Here is a 17513-nt window from a genome sequence, read left to right as displayed (position 1 = left end):
TTCAACCAAATGGGGGCTTCCCTAATAGCTCAGTTGGTAAAGAATCCACCTGCAATGCAGGAGACCCTGGTCCGATTCTTGGACTAGGAAGATCCACTGGAGAAGGGACGGGCTACCCATTCCAGTATTCTTGGGCTTCCCTTGTGGCCCAGCTGGTAAAGAATCTGCCTGCAATGTGGAAGACCTGGGTTTGATTGCTGGGTTGGGACGATCCCCTGGAGAAGGGAAAGGGCACTCACTGCAGTAGTCTGGCTTGGAGAATTCCATGAACTGTATAGTTACCGGGGTCACAAGGAGTTGGACACGACTGAGCTACTTTCACTTTTAACTAAATGTAGGGAGAGGATTTTGTTTGTAGAATGATTCAAACAATCAAAAAAACCTGATAAACCACTGTGATACTCTTAGGGAAATTTAAACAGTGACTAGATATTTGAAGGTTCCTAGGTAAGGAATTTCTTTGAGTTTTCTAGCTGTGAAAATGATGTAACGGTCATGTTTTAAAAACAATTTTTATTTTCCAGATAGGTGCCAGCATAAAAACAAGCAGATTAATAAATAAGACAACTAGTTGCTGTGTTTGTTACTACTAGTTTTCTCCTATAATTGGTTGTAGGAGAGGAAGATTGGAAGTAGAATGACCATGTAGGTAGGAGGTTTTTGTACCAATCCAGGAGAAAGAGAATGGAGGACTAGACTAGGGTGATGGCAGAGAAGGTGGAGAAAAGTAAATGGTTTCAAGACATACTCTGGAGGTAGAGCTGACAGAATTTGTTGATGAATTGGATTTGTGGGAATGTTGATGTAAGGAAATAGACAAGAACATTTGCCAGATTTCAGGCTTGATCAATTTGGTGGATTGAGAGTGTCATGTGTTCCAAAAGGGAAAACTAGAGAATAAGTAGTGTTTGGAGAGACAGGGTAAGATTTAACATAGATGTAAGTCCTTGGTTTTAGATTTCAGTGAGATATGCTAATACACATGGATTAATCTGTATTTGAACGTTCACATTTGGAGTGGAGGAAATATCTCTGGCTTAGAATCATCAAATTAAGATTAATTGGCATGTAGATAGCCAACTGAAGCTATGGAACTAAATGTGATCACCCTGGGGGAATGTGATTGAAAAGGAAGAGAGGAAAAGGGGGAAGAGGAGGTGGGGGGCGGGGGGAAGGTCTAGAATACAACTCTGAGAATTGGCAAAACAAATTTATGTAGGGAAGAATCAACCTGCAAAATAACAAGATGGGGTGGAGAGAATATGAAAAAATCTTCTCCTGATATTCCAGGAAGCAAAAGAAGATAGTGTTTCCAAAAGAAGTGTGTGGTTAATTTAACATTGTCAACTTCTATAGAAAAATTAAATTAGATGAGGACAGAAAGAACATTGTGTTTGGTGACATATAAGTCATTAGTGTCCTTATGAAGTTTTTTTTTTTTGTGGAATGATCTAGTGAAACTAACTTGAAGTAGGTTGAGGAGTGAGTAGAATGTGGGCAAATTGTGAAAGAAAATATAGGAAACTTTTAAAGGCAAGGTTATCAGGAAGGAAATATGGGGTTAAGGTGTTTTTTAAGTCTTAACCATGTATTAATGAAGATGGAAAAGATCCAGTAGAGCATAAGATAAATAAAAAATAAAAAAAAAAAAAAGGAGGAGGGTAATCAGAAGTGGAAAAACATCTAAAAATCATAGAAGAGTTAGGAACCAGAGAAGATGCGAAGGGTTTGATTTTAAATAGAAGAGACACTACTTCTTTTGTCACAGAAAAGATAATGGAAGGATACAGGTAGCTTCCCTGGTGGCTTAGACAGTAAAGAATCTGCCTGCAACGTGGGAGACTGGGGTTTGATTCCTGGGTTGGGAGGATCCTCTGGAGAAGGAAATGGCTACCCACTCTTGCCTGAGAAATCCCATGGACAGAGGAGCCTGGCAGGCTACAGTCTACGGGGTTGCAAAGAGTCAGTGAGTGACTGAGTGACTAAGCACATTAGGCACAGATAGTTTTGTAGGTTTTGTAGCTCTGTGTGTTTGCATGTGTGTGTGTGTGAAAGAAAAAAGGGAAGATTATCTGCTGAGACTGCAGGAAGATTTGGAGGTGTGTCAAAGAGGTTTGAGAACAATAGGGAAAATTTGAAGTAGCTATGGATATATATCCTCTGAGTTGACTGTGAGATTATAAAGTGCTTTAGGGATAAATATTGACCACAAGAGACCACAAATATAGTGGCAGCAATATATGTAGTTGTATGATTTTCAAAAACAGTGCTCAGCAATCTGAATATAGTAAAAGCAGAAACATTTTAAAACAAAAAATGTGAATGGTCCAAAGCAAGCTTTATTTACCTAAGTTGTAATTTCCTGTTAGCTCCCAGGGACTTTGTTAGTAAAAGCGAGATAATAGATTCAATATACTTTGAGATCTTGGGAATGAAAGTCCTTTTTAAATACAAAGTGAAACCACAGTGATAATCACATAAAATTAAGCTATTTGAGATGTTTTCTATTCTTTTTGATTCCTGCATTACATGCCATTGATTTCCCTTTGATCCATCCCTTCACGATTAACTTAGGCATGATTTTCCTAATGCTTGATATTATCCTGTCAGTTTAAGAAACATCAGAGTAAATCAAAACTGAAGATGCCTATGATCACAAAATAACAAACATGTCAAAATAGAAATGTCAGTTTTTCTCAATTTAATAGCAGCTTATACCTCCCACCAAATCCACACAAGAAATTTCCAAATACCAACTATTGTATGTTTGTGAAGTGAATTCCAGTCAAAATTTAGACAAAATTCCAGACAAAATTAGACATTTGAATGAACATTTATTCTATTGTAATGCTCCTCAGTTTGTACCTAGCATTGTTGTTAGACCCTAGGGATTTATATATGGATAAGACAAATTTCTTTTATGTATTTAAGGAGCTCATGAAATTGAGGCAGAGTAAAGAAGGGTGGAGGATCAGCCAGTGAAGAGCCTTATATTTCTTGCTAATGGAATTTGAATTTTAAGATGTGGGCAGATTAAAACCGCCAAAGGATTTTCATTAAGGAAGTGACATGATCAGATTTGTGTTAAGGTCACTTTCATAGCGGAGTGTAGAAAAGGGACTAGAGGATAATAAGCTATAAGGAAAGAGAGAATTAACATTCCTGGAATGCCTGCTATATGCAAGACACAGTATTAATATACATAATATCACTTAATCACCACAAGAACAGTTAAGAACAAGCATTATCATCTCCATTTTATAGCTGAGTAAAATAAGGTTTAGAGAAGTTAATGTCCCAAAAGTCACAATCATAGTAAAATATATTGTTGGCTTCTGCACAGCCTGACTCCAAGATCCATGCTGTTCTTCTGGACCATATGCTCAATGAGGGGCACTAGATGAGTCTAAAAGTGAACAATGATGAAATCGTGAGTCAGGACTGTGGCTGTAGGAATGGAAAGAAAAGTAAAATGTGAGAAATATTCAGGGAATAGAATTGGCAACAAGACCAGTATTTTGTGGATTTGAATTGGATGGGGAGGGAAACCAAGGGGCAGTGAGAAGTCAAGAACCTCTCCTGGGTTTTAATTTGCCTAAATGAGTGGACAGATGATGATACTTTGAACTGAAATTGGTCCATGAAAAGAATAAATGGAAAAATGTTGAAGATACAGGACAAAATGGGAATAATTGATAGAATGAAGAGCTGGAGGAGATGGGAAAGAGTACTGGTGGAGGGATTATATTAGTTGCTTTCTTTTTAATGGGAGGAGGAGACTGTTTATATGCTCAAATATAGATAAATATAGCAGGAAGGGAATAATATTGAGATAATTTAGACTTAATAGCCTCTATATTATCTCTGAAAAGAAAAGTGAAGGCAGAAGGCAAGGATGGGAAAGTGAGCTTGAAAAGAATAGTATTAAAGGATTGATTAACCACTGAAGGGAATAGAAAAAGGAAATGATAACCATTTTTTAGCTAACTCACAGACAATTGTTTCAGTTCAGGTACCCAGAATGGAACTTGGTTTCAGGTTTATAACTTTAAGTTTTCCTATTTCTCAAAATAAAGTTATCATAAATAATAATTTAGATAACTGATATTATTAGTCATGCATGAGGATCAACATTGCTTTTTATTTATTTATTTATTTTTGCATAGTGATAGAAGCAAAGTACAGGGGCTTCCCAGGTGGTGAAATGATAAAGAATCCACCTACCAATGCAGGAGACACAGGAGATGCAGGTTTGATCCCTGAGTCTTGAAGATACCCTAGAGGAGGAAATGGCAACCCATTCCCGTATTCTTGCCTGGAGAATCCCATGGACAGAGGGGCCTGGCAGGCTACAGTCCACAGGGTAAAAGAGAGTTGGATACGACTGAATGATTGAGCACACACACACAGGAACAAAGTATACTTTCGCCAAAAGCATAAGTGTCTCTCTAAACTACTCTTGTTGGGTTCTGATATAAATACTGTTAGCCTTGTAAAATAAATTAGGAGTGTGCTTCTTTTATTATTTTATGAAAAAGTTTGAGTAAGACTAAAAAGATTGGTTTCTCGAATTTCTCTGGAAACCTTTTAGAGCTTGGTTTCTTCATTGGAAGTTTTTTTTTTTTTTTTTGACTCTATTGAATTTATTTAATGGATTCAGGGTTATTCAGGTTTTCTAATTCTTCTTGAGTCAGTTTCAGTAAATTATATTTTCTAGAAATTTACTCATTCAAGCTTTCAAATTTATTATAAAAATTGTACTATCCTCTTATGTGTTTAATAACAACATTTATAGTTATATTTTACTTTTCAAGTCTGAATATTTTTAATTTGTACCCTTTCTCTCTCATTTTTTATATTATTTACTTGTATTCTTTCTCACTCTATTTTTCCTTGCTTAATTACACTGGAAGATTGTCATTAAACAAAATCTTCTCAAGGAAAAAACACAGTCAAAAGCTTTGGCATAGTCAATAAAGCAGAAATAGATGTTTTTCTGGAACTCTCTTGCTTTTTCCATGATCCAGCAGATGTTGGCAATTTGATCTGTGGTTTCTCTGCCTTTTCTAAAACAGCTTGAACATCAGGAATTTCACGGTTCACATATTGCTGAAGCCTGGCTTGGAGAATTTTGAGCATTACTTTACTAGCATGTGAGATGAGTGCAATTGTGTGGTAGTTTGAGCATTCTTTGGCATTGCCTTTCTTTGGGATTGGAATGAAAACTGACCTTTTCCAGTCCTGTGGCCACTGATGAGTTTTCCTAATTTTCTGGCATATTGAGTGTAGCACTTTCGCAGCATCATCTTTCAGGATTTGAAATAGCTCAACTGGAATTCCATCACCTCCACTAGCTTTGTTTGTAGTGATGCTTTCTAAGGCCTGCTTGACTTCACATTCCAGGATGTCTGGCTCTAGGTGAGTGATTACACCATCGTGATTATCTGGGTTGTGAAGGTCTTTTTTGTACAGTTCTTCTGTGTATTCTTGTCATCTCTTCTTAATATCTTCTGCTTCTGTTAGGTCCATACCATTTCTGTCCTTTATCGAGCCCATCTTTGCATGAAATGTTCCCTTGGTGTCTCTAATTTTCTTGAAGAGATCTCTAGTCTTTCCCATTCTGTTGTTTTCCTCTGTTTCTTTGCATTGATCACTGAGGAAGGCTTTCTTATCTCTTCTTGCTATTCTTTGGAACTCTGAATTCAGATGCTTATATCTTTCCTTTTCTCCTTTGCTTTTCGCTTCTCTTCTTTTCACAGCTATTTGTAAGCCCTCCCTAGACAGCCATTTTTCTTTTTTGCATTTCTTTTCCATGGTACTTCTTTCATAGTAAACCAATTTAAGTCCATAAAATGTCTTGAAAATACCACTTCAGTGCATCCATGTTTGGACGCATAATGTTTTCATGATCATTCAGTCCTAAGTATTTTCACACTTTATTATCATGAAGTTTTCTTTGGGTTACGAAATACTTGGAATCTTGTTTTAAAATTTCAAAAGTAAGCTTAGTGTAATGTATTAAAACATGTGTGATTTTACTTCTTTTGGATATATGTCCATTAGTGGGATTGTTGGATCACTTGGTAGCTATACTTTTAATTTTTTGAGGAAACTCCATACTGTTTTCCATAATGGTTATGGTAATTAACTTTGACTCTAATGCTATATTAGAGTTTCAGTTTCTCCCCACACTTGCCAAAACCTGTTATCTCTTATATTTGGATAGTAATCATCCTAACAGGTGTGAAGAATGCTAAAAAGTTGAATTCACAGGATCAGAGAATAGAACAGTGTTTACCAGAGATTAGGAGGTGGGGAAAACGGGGAGATGTTGATCAAAGGGCACAAACTTTCTATTATGTGATAAATTAGTTCTGAGGAATCTAATGAATACCATAATGACTATAGTTAATAATATACCGTATTGTCTACTTGAAATTTTGTAGGAAAGTAGATCTTAAGTGCTCTTATCACACCAAAAGCAAAAAAAAAATAAAAAAAATAAAAAAGCCCCTTACAACTATATTGGGCATTTACACACATGGCTTGGATGGTACACAATCTGCCTGCAAAGCAAGAGACCCGGGTTTGATCCCTAGGTTGGGAAGATCCCCTGGAGAAGGAATGGCAACCCACTTTAGTCTTCCTGCCTAGAGAATTCTATGGACAGAGAAGCCTGGCGAGCTCTAGTCCATAGGGTCACGAAGAGTCAGACATGACTGAGCAACTAACACAACTAACTATATGAAGTGATAAAAGTTAAATGTTAACTTGATTGTGATAATCATTTTCCAATATAAACATATATCAAATCATCTCATTGTTCACCTTAAATATATACAGTTTGTCAATCATATCTCAATAAAGCTGGAAAAATTAACGCTAAATAACATAAACCCTTAAAAATACTTGATTTTTGACTTAATTATATTATAGTCAAAGAATGTGCTTGTGTGATACCAATCTTTTCAAATTTCTAATTTTTACAGCTTAAAGAATCTGTATCCCTGTGTTTTTAAAATCAATATTCAATTACAGAGACAATTACGTTGAAATATCTCACGATGATGACATATTTATCAACTTTTTCCTATAATTCTGCCTTTCTTTTCTGTTTTGGGAGCTGTGTTACTAGGTTAATAGACATTTAAAATTGCCTCGTCATTTTGGTGAATTAGATCTTTGTTATTATATAGTGACCCTCTTTACCTCTAGCACAGAATTTTAAAATGTTTTTTAATTATTAAAGTATATTTTGTATGGTACTAATGTACCTGCAATGGCACCCCACTCCAGTACTCTTGCCTGGAAAATCCCATGGACGGAGGAGCCTGGAAGGCTGCAGTCCATGGGGTCGATGAGGGTCGGACACGACTGAGCGACTTCACTTTCACTTTTCACTTTCATGCATTGGAGAAGAAAATGGCAACCCATTCCAGTGTTCTTGCCTGGAGAATCCCAGGGACGGGGGAGCCTGGTGGGCTGCTGTCCACTGGGTCGCACAGAGTCGGACATGACTGAAGCGACTTAGCAACAGCAATGTACCTGCAGTCACTTTCTTTGGAATACTATTTCATAGTATAATATTTTCATCCTTTAATTTTTACCTTTTTGTATACTCTTTTATGAAGTATATAACTGGATTTTTAAAAAAGTTTAGCATAAAAATCTTTATCTTTTACCTGAAGAGTTTAGTCCATTTATATTTATAGTGACTACTGAAATATTTACATTTATTTACATTATATTATTTATTTTCTATTTGTCTTATTTTTCTATTTATTTCCTTTGTTTCTACTTTCTTGTAATCTTTTGGGCTGAATTTTATTTAACATTTCTAATGATTATTAAACATATTTATTTTAACCTAACAAATTCTACAATCAGTCAACATTGTTACCTTCTAGCTGAACTACACAAAGAATTTATAATGTTTTACTTCTCATGATCCCCCCTCCAATGCTACATAACTGCAGAAATAGTAAAAATCTTTGTATTTGCCGTCTGACTTTATTGAAAATATGTCGAGTGGTTCACTGTTAACACTTATGTTATACAATTTATTAAACTATGAAAGTGTCTTTCTATTCAAATCATATAATTTTATCATATACTTTTTGTTTTGCTGCAGTTGTAATGGCTACTTGGACCACTGAGATAGTCTCTGAGACTGACTTCAGGCTTAGTAAGAAAAAGTAAAATATCCAATTAATGTGGTCCCCTGTGGGCATGTAGCAGAGAAGGCAATGGCACCCCACTCCAGTACTCTTGCCTGGAAAATCCCATGGATGGAAGAGCCTGGTAGGCTGCAGTCCATGGGGTCGCTAAGAGTTGGACACAACTGAGCGACTTCACTTTCACTTTTCACTTTCACGCATTGGAGAAGGAAATGGCAACCCACTTCAGTGTTCTTGCCTGGAGAATCCCAGGGATGGAGGAGCCTGGCGGGCTGCCGTCTATTGGTTCACACAGAGTTGGACATGACTGAAGCAACTTAGCAGCAGCAGTGGGCATGTAGGGAACAGAATGGCAACATGTGTGCTATGTCATCTTGAAAAGCATGAATTAGTGATGAAATGAAATGGAACATGGAGCTGGATGCTTTGATTTTAGATGGATATGAGAGTAAGAAAACAAACATACAGAGCATAAGACTCTTTGGAGAGAATAGGTGAAATAGCTTTGTGGGGGTCTTGGACAGCTAGAATACAAGCAGTGATGTTAGTTCATGGGAAAAGCAGTTAATAGACAAGGTGAGCAGTTTTCAAAGACAAATTATTTGGATCTGAATTTTTAAAATAATTACCCTTAAAAGAAAAAAAAATTAAGTTGTACTACTCTCCTGCAGCAACTCCTACATCCCTGCTCTCTACTCCCCAGGCTAATGAAGAGATCAGCAAGTCATCTGCTGCTTTGTATTATCTGTTCCTTTGTTCCTCTTCATTAGTGTGGATAACAGAGAGTGAAATGCCATGCATCTTAGAGGCAACACAGCATAATATTACATACATTTTCGTCAGCAGCCAAAGTCACAATATCTTTTTCTAGGGAATCTGCAATTAATCAGTCCTTCAGGTACTTCTGTAATTTTCACCAAATGTTGCCCTTTTGAAAGCTTCATTAATCCAGCCCCATTAAAATGGGTAGGGTGAATGAATTTATGGCTGTAGAAGGTGAAGTAACAGAATTTTCAGCGCTTAAAGAACATCGCTGGCATTCACTTATGATAATGAAGTATAAATGATATTAAAATTCTCTACAAAATACTATTTGGAGTACAAGAGCATCAAATACATGGTGAATTTAATAATATAATACTTAAAACCCAAGAAATGCTTATTTACTGAAATTAATGACTGTAATAACAAGCCCCTTATTTGTCTTAGAACCACATATGCATAGCTCTAGCATTGCAGACAAGAGATATTCTGGAAGGAAAAGAAGCTATATATATTCAAAGGAGAAATATGATTGAAAAAATCATTAGTACTGCAGGGATTTTCATTCATACTTGACATTTTCCTGAAATGAGAATGCTCTATTTTATGGTGAGAAATATTCCATTTGGAAAAAAGCAAACACTGGTGTTTGGGGAGAAATAGTTCAGGCAACCACTGTAAGTCAAGACGAGGTTTGATGATCCAGAGTCATAACCCCTGGGCTTGGATTTTTGTTTATGATCAAAAAGATGTTCCTTGCAAATATCTTATTATGTTTGTCCCTCATTTTCCTTTCATTTTGTCCTTCGTTTGATTCACCATTTGTCTTTTGTCTTGTCTGCCCTGCTGCTAGAAATGACTGTTGGGGAAATAAAGCATGAAATAGGTAACTTCATGTGGCCCAGGCAGCTTTATTTTTCTTGATTTGTCCATTTTTTATGTGTCAAGCTGCAGAGGTGCACACTGTGACCAAAAGCTAAAAGAGTAGCACATATTATCTAGAGCAATAGATTTTATGAAGGGAGCTTTTTGCGTCCAAACTAATACAACCAACAGATTTAATCAAGTTTTTGCTGTGATGAGGCTTTGAAAGCTGTAACCAATTCTGAGAGTAAAGAAGTACTATTCAGAAACAAATTACAATTCTTGTCTTTATGACATGTATCAATTTACACACAAGCTGCATAAATCACTTTTTATATTTTTCTGTAATGGAAAAATACTGCAGGGCATTTTAATAACCAATAAATTATATGTTTAATGAACCAGACCAAAATATAAGTGGTATGAATCAAATACCTCTAAGAATGAGGACTGAGTATTGAGTTGATAGAAATTCTGATCACATAGGCTAAACGCTATTAGATCCACCACAATTCAGGAGAGTAAACGCTTATATTTCATCTGTGATCATCCACATGAAAATTCTTTTTTGGCTTTATCTCTTATTTGCAGACCTCACTTACTTACTGCTTATATTACTTTTTCAAACAAATCAGGAATGAAATCCAAGCATTTTACCTTTAACCTATTACAAGTATTACTTCAAGAAGTTATATAGTAAATCTATTGGCCCTGATTAATTGGTAGGGAGAAGTTTTCTGAGCTGCTTATGCAAAGCAAGTATTACATCTGACGTCACATTGGAAGCATGTGAGTTTCTGCTGGTAAAAGAGGGTAGTCACAGAGTCAAGCAAGTACCTTCTTAGCTTTCAGATGTATGAACAGCATTCATCCTGGGGGCCCTTAACAAGGTGAGAGGAATTGGTTGAGAAGTGAAGAAACATAAATTGTGATAGGAGTTAATATGGGCTGCTTCATTGCCACTCTATACTCTTGTATTCAGGACCACATATGTCCATGTATTGTAACAATGGAGAAGAATATTTTTACCTAAGATTTACTGATGCTATTTTTGCTTCTTATTAAAGAACAGTGAAGTGATATAGTTTAAAGAAAACAAGGTTGGAGGGCAAAACACACGGGTCTTGCAAATTACGATCAGGGTGTCACTGGGACTTCCCTGGTGGTCCAGTGGCTGAAACTGTGGGCTTACAACAGGGGAAGAAGAAGTCAGACAAGACGGTGAATACGTAGCTTTTTTTCCACTCTTATCTTTTCGGTCTTTATTGGAAGTCTCAAAATTTGCATATGAAATGTGGTAAAGTTGTATCCTGTTTTATAAAACAGTCATATTATGAAAATGTTGTGTACATTCACTTCTTTCCCTCAATGTGTGTGGGATCCAATCATTCTGAGCACAATAGGAGAGACTGGTATTTAAAGGAAGCCTGTGATGATTCTTTGTGAAGTAAATAAACCTTTGTAATGCAAATGTTTCTATTATAATGCTACTATTTTGCAAGTTTCTATTTTATTATATCACATTTTCTTGCTCCAAAGTACAACTACATTTACATAATAATGAAAACTCACACTGAATATATATTTATTATTTTGGGGCCTTCCCTGATAGCTCAGTTGGTAAAGAATCCATCTGCAATGCAGGAAACCCCAGTTTGATTCCTGGGTTGGGAAGATCCGCTGGAGAAGGGATAAGCTACCCACTTCAATATTCTTGGGCTTCCCTTGTGGTTCAGCTGGTAAAGAATCCACCTGCAATGCAGGAGACCTGGGTTCAATCACTTTTAGTCTAGGGGAAAATTTCTCTTCCTTCTCTGTACTCCCAAATATTTACTGACCACGCCACTTAGACATTTGCCATAAGAACAACTGTCATTTATTGGTGAAAAGCTCAGTCTCTGAAGTCAGACAGCCTGGGTTTTTAATCTGGTTCTGTTGCTTAGTAGCTGGGCAATTTTGACCAAAATACTCATTATGGCTGACCCTCAGTTTTCTCATCTATAAATATGAGATAGCAATAGCATCAGTGCTATTCGTGTAAGGATTAAATATGATATTACATACTTTGCTTAGAATCTGATACATAATAGGTGCTTATTGAATTCAAGCTATTAGCATTTCCAAACACTTCTTGTATTATGAGTTTTCTCTGTAAGTCAATAATTTACATAGAACATTTTACCAGGATTGTAAACACCATGAAGCCAGCGAACATACATAATGCTTCTTTGTTTCCTATCCTTCAAACAGCCTCCTAAAATGTCTTGAATTAAGTAAGTATCTAGATATATTTATTTTTTACTAGTTACTCCAATTCACATTGGAAAAGTTTTTATCCCATTTTAAAATAAGAACAAGAATGTAAGTGATGGTATTAAGATCTTTAAAATTACAAACGGAAAGATATAAATTAATTTATTCACAAAACAGAAATAGATCCACGGACATAGAAAATGAATTTATGGTTACCAAAAATGAAAGGGATAGGGGAGGGATAATTTAGGAGGATTGGATATATTTCCCTTGCTGTTGATTAACAGATACACAGCAAGGGAAATATATCCAATATTTTGTAATAACCTATAAGGGAAAAGGGAGAAGGTAGGCTGCAGTCCATGGGATTGCTACGAGTTGGACACAACTGAGTGACTTCACTTTCACTTTTCACTTTCATGCATTGGAGAAGGAAATGGCAACCCAGTCCAGTGTTCTTGCCTGGAGAATCCCAGGGACGGGGGAGCCTGGTGGGCTGCCGTCTATGGGGTCGCACAGAGTTGGACACTACTGAGGTGACTTAGCAGCAGCAGCAGCAGCATAAGGGAAAAGAATCTGAAAAATATTCTTTTATGTAATATATACACATATGTACATATATGACTTCCCTGGTGGCTCAGACGGTAAAGCATCTGCCTACAATGCAGGAGACCCGGGTTCGATCCCTGGGTCTGGAAGATCCCCTGGAGAAGAAAATGGCAACCTACTCCAGTACTCTTGCCTGGAAAATCCCATGGACGTAGAAGTGTGGTAGGCTACAGTCCATAGGGTTGCAAAGAGTCAGACATGACTGAGCCACTTCATTTTCCTTATGTACATATACATGTATATGTGTGTATGGCATGGCATGTCATGCATGCTTGCTCAGTCATGTCCAACTCTCTGCAACCCCATGGACTGCAGCCCACCAGGCTCCTCTATCCATGGAGTTTTTCAGGCAAGAATACTGGAGTCGGTTGCCATTTCCTACTCCAGGGGATCTTCCTGACCCAGGGATCAAACCCACATCTCCTGTATCTTCTGTGTTGGTAAGCAGATTCTTTACCACTGAGTCATCTGCGTAGCCCATATATATGTGTGTGTGTTTGTATGTGTGTGTGTATATATCACTTTACTGTATACCCAAAACTAACATGACATTTTAAATCAACTATTTACTTCTATAAAATATATATATATATATATATATATATAAAATCAAAAAAAGAAATTAAAAACAGGTCTTTAAAGTTGAAAGAAAGAGACATGCCAGATTATATTAGGAATGGAGGTTTTTTGAAAGGCTTCATAAAAAAACAAGGTAGTGAGGTCTCTCATGAGAGGCATAGTCACTCTGATTACTAATATTTCTGAAGCTTGGATATCTGCCTGGGTTTGAATCTTAGCTCTGCCACTTTCATGCTGTGTGACATTCGGCAAATTTTTAAAGCTCTTAGTGTCCTAGTTTCTTTATCTCTAAATTATGGATAAAAATAGAATCTACCTCATAGGGATGAATGAAGATTAAACAAGATAATTCATGTCTAATGCTTATTTCAGTGCCTGACCCTCAGTAGATTCTCAATAAATGGCAGCAACTTCATAGCAGCAGCATCAGTTAACAATGGTGGTAGTGATTGTAATAGCTGTTGTTACTGTAGCTCTTAATGCATTTAAAGAACAAACTATAACTTAGTGTCATTCAGGATTATATCGAGAGCTCAAAAGATTTGCTTTCTCTTTGTCACCTAGCATGTGTACTTCCAAAAATAGAGGATTTGATGGAGTTGGTTTGCCAACATTCAACATGGACAGCGAAAATCAGCTCAGGAGTAGGGGTACTCCCTCTTGCCCAACTTATCTTGTGATTGTGTTTAGGTAATCCACTAATTCCCAGTTCAGTATGCTGAGGCTTCACAGGTGGTGTAGTGGTAAAGAATCTGTCTACCATGCAGGAAACACAAGAGATGTGGGTTTGATCCCTGGGTTGGGAAGATCCCCTGGAGGAGGGCATGGCAACCGACTCCATTATTCTTGGCTGGAGAAACCCCATGGACGGAGGAGCCTAGTGGGCTACAGGCAATGGGATAGCAAAGAGTTGGACACAACGGAGCACACACACACACATACACATGCAGACTACAAGGGTTGTTTTGACTCTTTAATACATACACTGGATGTGGACTGGCAAGGGAAAACAAACAGATCAAGCGAAATTGGACCATTTTCCTTATTAGGGGTCTGTTTCCAGGACACTTCAGACATTTTGGACACTTTGCTTTCATGGGTTCTTTGAACATATTCCAGTCTAGTGACCTTCTTAAATAATTAAATCTGAAAGAAACACATCTTCTTACAAGCACATGTTCTTTTTTTTTTTTTATTCCAGGCCTTCCATATCAAGAGTCCTTGAGCTATTTATTCTCTTGTTTCTCCCAGTGTGAGTTTCCTTGAAGCTCCTGAGACTGTCAGTCATAGTGTGGAATCAAATGAACATTATATAATCAAATCACATAGAACATAAAAACCTGTGTGCTAGGATATTAGTAGTCTGGGTTTCCAGAAGTCATGCTGCTTCATTCTATACCAACAGATTTTTTTTTAGCTCACTCTGTAAGGTCAGGATAGAATGAGTTAGTTATTCAGAATGAATAAAAAATCTCTGAGGATTCCCATCATGAAGTCCTTTACTCTTTATCAAAGGAGACAGTCCTGTGGATGGCTAGAAAATAAAATGAGGCCTCTGAGGTCCAAAGTTACCTTAAAGTTCTGCTGTTATTAGTCCTTGCCTTGAATACCTGCTTGTATTTTAAATATTTACTCTTTCATCATTGAACTGGTTCAATTCATTCCTGCATCTTCCATTTTTCAAAATTAACATGCTTCATCTTGATGGATTTCTGACAGCTCTTCTTCTAGAAGAATTTTTGATAGTTTAGGTCATAGCTGAAGCAAAATTTTGTTTAAAACTCATGTTTAAGACATGAATGACTAGCAGAGAGAGGGCATAGGCATGCTGGAGACAAAAATGTAATGGGATCAGATAGCATCCAACAGATTTTGTAGCTGAAAGAGCTATTGAGGAGAAATGGCTGCCCATCCTGCTTCTCAGAGTTCTGGGCTTGATATCAGCCTCTTGGCTACCATTCAGGTCCATAGGCTTCTTGTGATCAACAATGTCAAGATAGCTTAACAATCTTAAATAGGCAGCATCCTCTACAAAAGTCTTTGAGCCAGAGTGAATAATATTTTGAAGGTAACAAAGATAATTTCTATTTCTTTTTTTTTTCTGACTGGCCAATAGCACTTTAATTTAATTTAATTTTAATTTAATTTTTTTTATTATTATTATTTTTTTTTACTTTACAATATTGTATTGGTTTTGCCATACATCAACATGCATCCACCACGGGTGTACACGTGTTCATACCTGAAACAAGGCTGCAAAGAACGTGAAGAGAAAGTGAAATTACACAGAATAGTCTTACTGTCAATATTCCAGGAAACTATTTAGCATCTTCTGGTAGGTGATTCAAACTTACCACTGTCCATAACTTTCTGGTGTTTCTTAAAATGATAGAAATCCATGGCTCAGTCTGTGCTATTTTCAAAACAAATCAAAAGCATAAAAGGGATCCAACTGCTGCTTAATGACTGTTCTTAACCAAGAGCCGGACAATGTGGTTCATACAACTTTGCTATCAATAGTATCAATTATTACCCTTCCTTGACAAGGTACTTTCCCTACTCTCTCTCTCTATCATAGTGGAACAATCAGTCTATGTACACAGTTACACTGGTTCCTTTTCTATTTCTCAGGATATCCCTAGTATTCTAGATTTTATCCCCTAAAGCTTTACTGTGAACAGAAAGTCCCCAAGGTTAAGATAAAACAATTTTAAAACACTGAGAATTGTACCATTTATTTCCAAATCAATTATATTATATTTTTCTAAATATTTGTTTTGAAGAGACTCTTTACATTCTGCCTTTCGTCCAATGCAGGTGTTACTTGTACCCAGAAAAGAGGAACACGGGTGCTTATCATTTTTTTAAATTGTATTTTGAGATGTATCCACTTTTTCCCTATAGAAGGCTGAATTATTAGCACCTTTTAGAAACATGATCTTAGAGTTCACCTCTGATTGTTTTCTGTTATATTCAATTTCCTTAAACAACAGTCAGTTGTCTGGAGGTGAATGGGTAGATCTTGACATTTATATATAACATTGTAACAAAGGCTAAAAGACAGAATTAAGAAGTGTATTATCTACAATTCTCTTAGGTTTTTAAATTTCTTTGTTTCTCTGGGTGGATTATAATCTGCCAGCTGCTTTAAGATACTCACAATAGTCAATGGAACATTATGCCGGCAACCATAAATCCAGTAGTCCTTGTTTTTCTACAGGCAGACAAATGAAAAAAAGAAAACTCGCAAAGCCTGGAGGGAGCAGAGTCCAGTATGACTGGCAGGTCACTGAGACAGCTATGGAGAGAAATCACAAAGGACTGTGGTTCTACTTATGAACCTAACTATATTCAAATAAGGTTGAAAGCTCAAGGGACTTAATGACCTGTAGAGAGTTTGCTGCATTTGCCTTTCTTGCCAGAGGCAGTCATCATCTATATGAGTGTTAAAATGTATTTTATCTACCACAATAAAGGAGAAAGCAAGCCAAAAGCATGCCTTTTGATATTTCAGATTGCCAAAAAGCATAAATAGACTTAAGATAGAACAAAGAATACATTTTTGAAGGACATCAGCAATTACAGTGCTGTGAGAGGGAGAGGAGAAACAGAACTAGTAGTGAGAGAATGGTGAGAAGAAAAAAAGAAAAGAAATTGCTCTCCTGGAGCTCCACAGTGGCTACATACTTCCTCTCACAGAAGGTGAAGTCAAAGTGGTAAAGAAGATACAGATACTCAAAGCCTAGGTCATGAAACGGAAACTGAAAAATCTTCATAGAAAAGAGATCCTGAAAAGAAGAGATTTTACACCACTGGGGCTTTTCAGTAGGCAGTAGGATTGTTCCATAGAAGTTGAATCAAAGTCTTCTAAACAAGAGTAGAATAATTAAGACAATCCAAAACCATTTGGAAATGTAGAGAAAAGGGCTGCTGGCCAAAAGAGAAAGCGGTAAGGTAAGTTCTTTGGTAAAACTTTTGAGAGATGTGGATGTAGCTGTATACAGGTCTATCATGCACGACCTTTCAGGAGACATGTTACATTAATGAAGAATTTTTTTTGGTAAGGCCGAAAGAAGAAACAACCTTGTTTTTTTCGGTGGGGGGGGGGGGTGGTGGTGGCGGGGATCACATTGTAAATCCAAGATGTCATGAATTTCTTAGGGAGTAAATATAATACAGTAGAGAGGCCATAGAGTTTGACTTCAGATTTTGACAGAGTGATGATCAAACCATGCGTCAGCAGCTCAGTTAAACTCATGAATTTGGGGC

This window comes from Bos indicus x Bos taurus, chromosome X, assembly GCF_003369695.1.
Source record: "Bos indicus x Bos taurus breed Angus x Brahman F1 hybrid chromosome X, Bos_hybrid_MaternalHap_v2.0, whole genome shotgun sequence".
In the NCBI taxonomy this organism is placed as follows: Eukaryota; Metazoa; Chordata; class Mammalia; order Artiodactyla; family Bovidae; genus Bos; species Bos indicus x Bos taurus.
Note: the sequence above shows the minus strand (reverse complement) of the source record.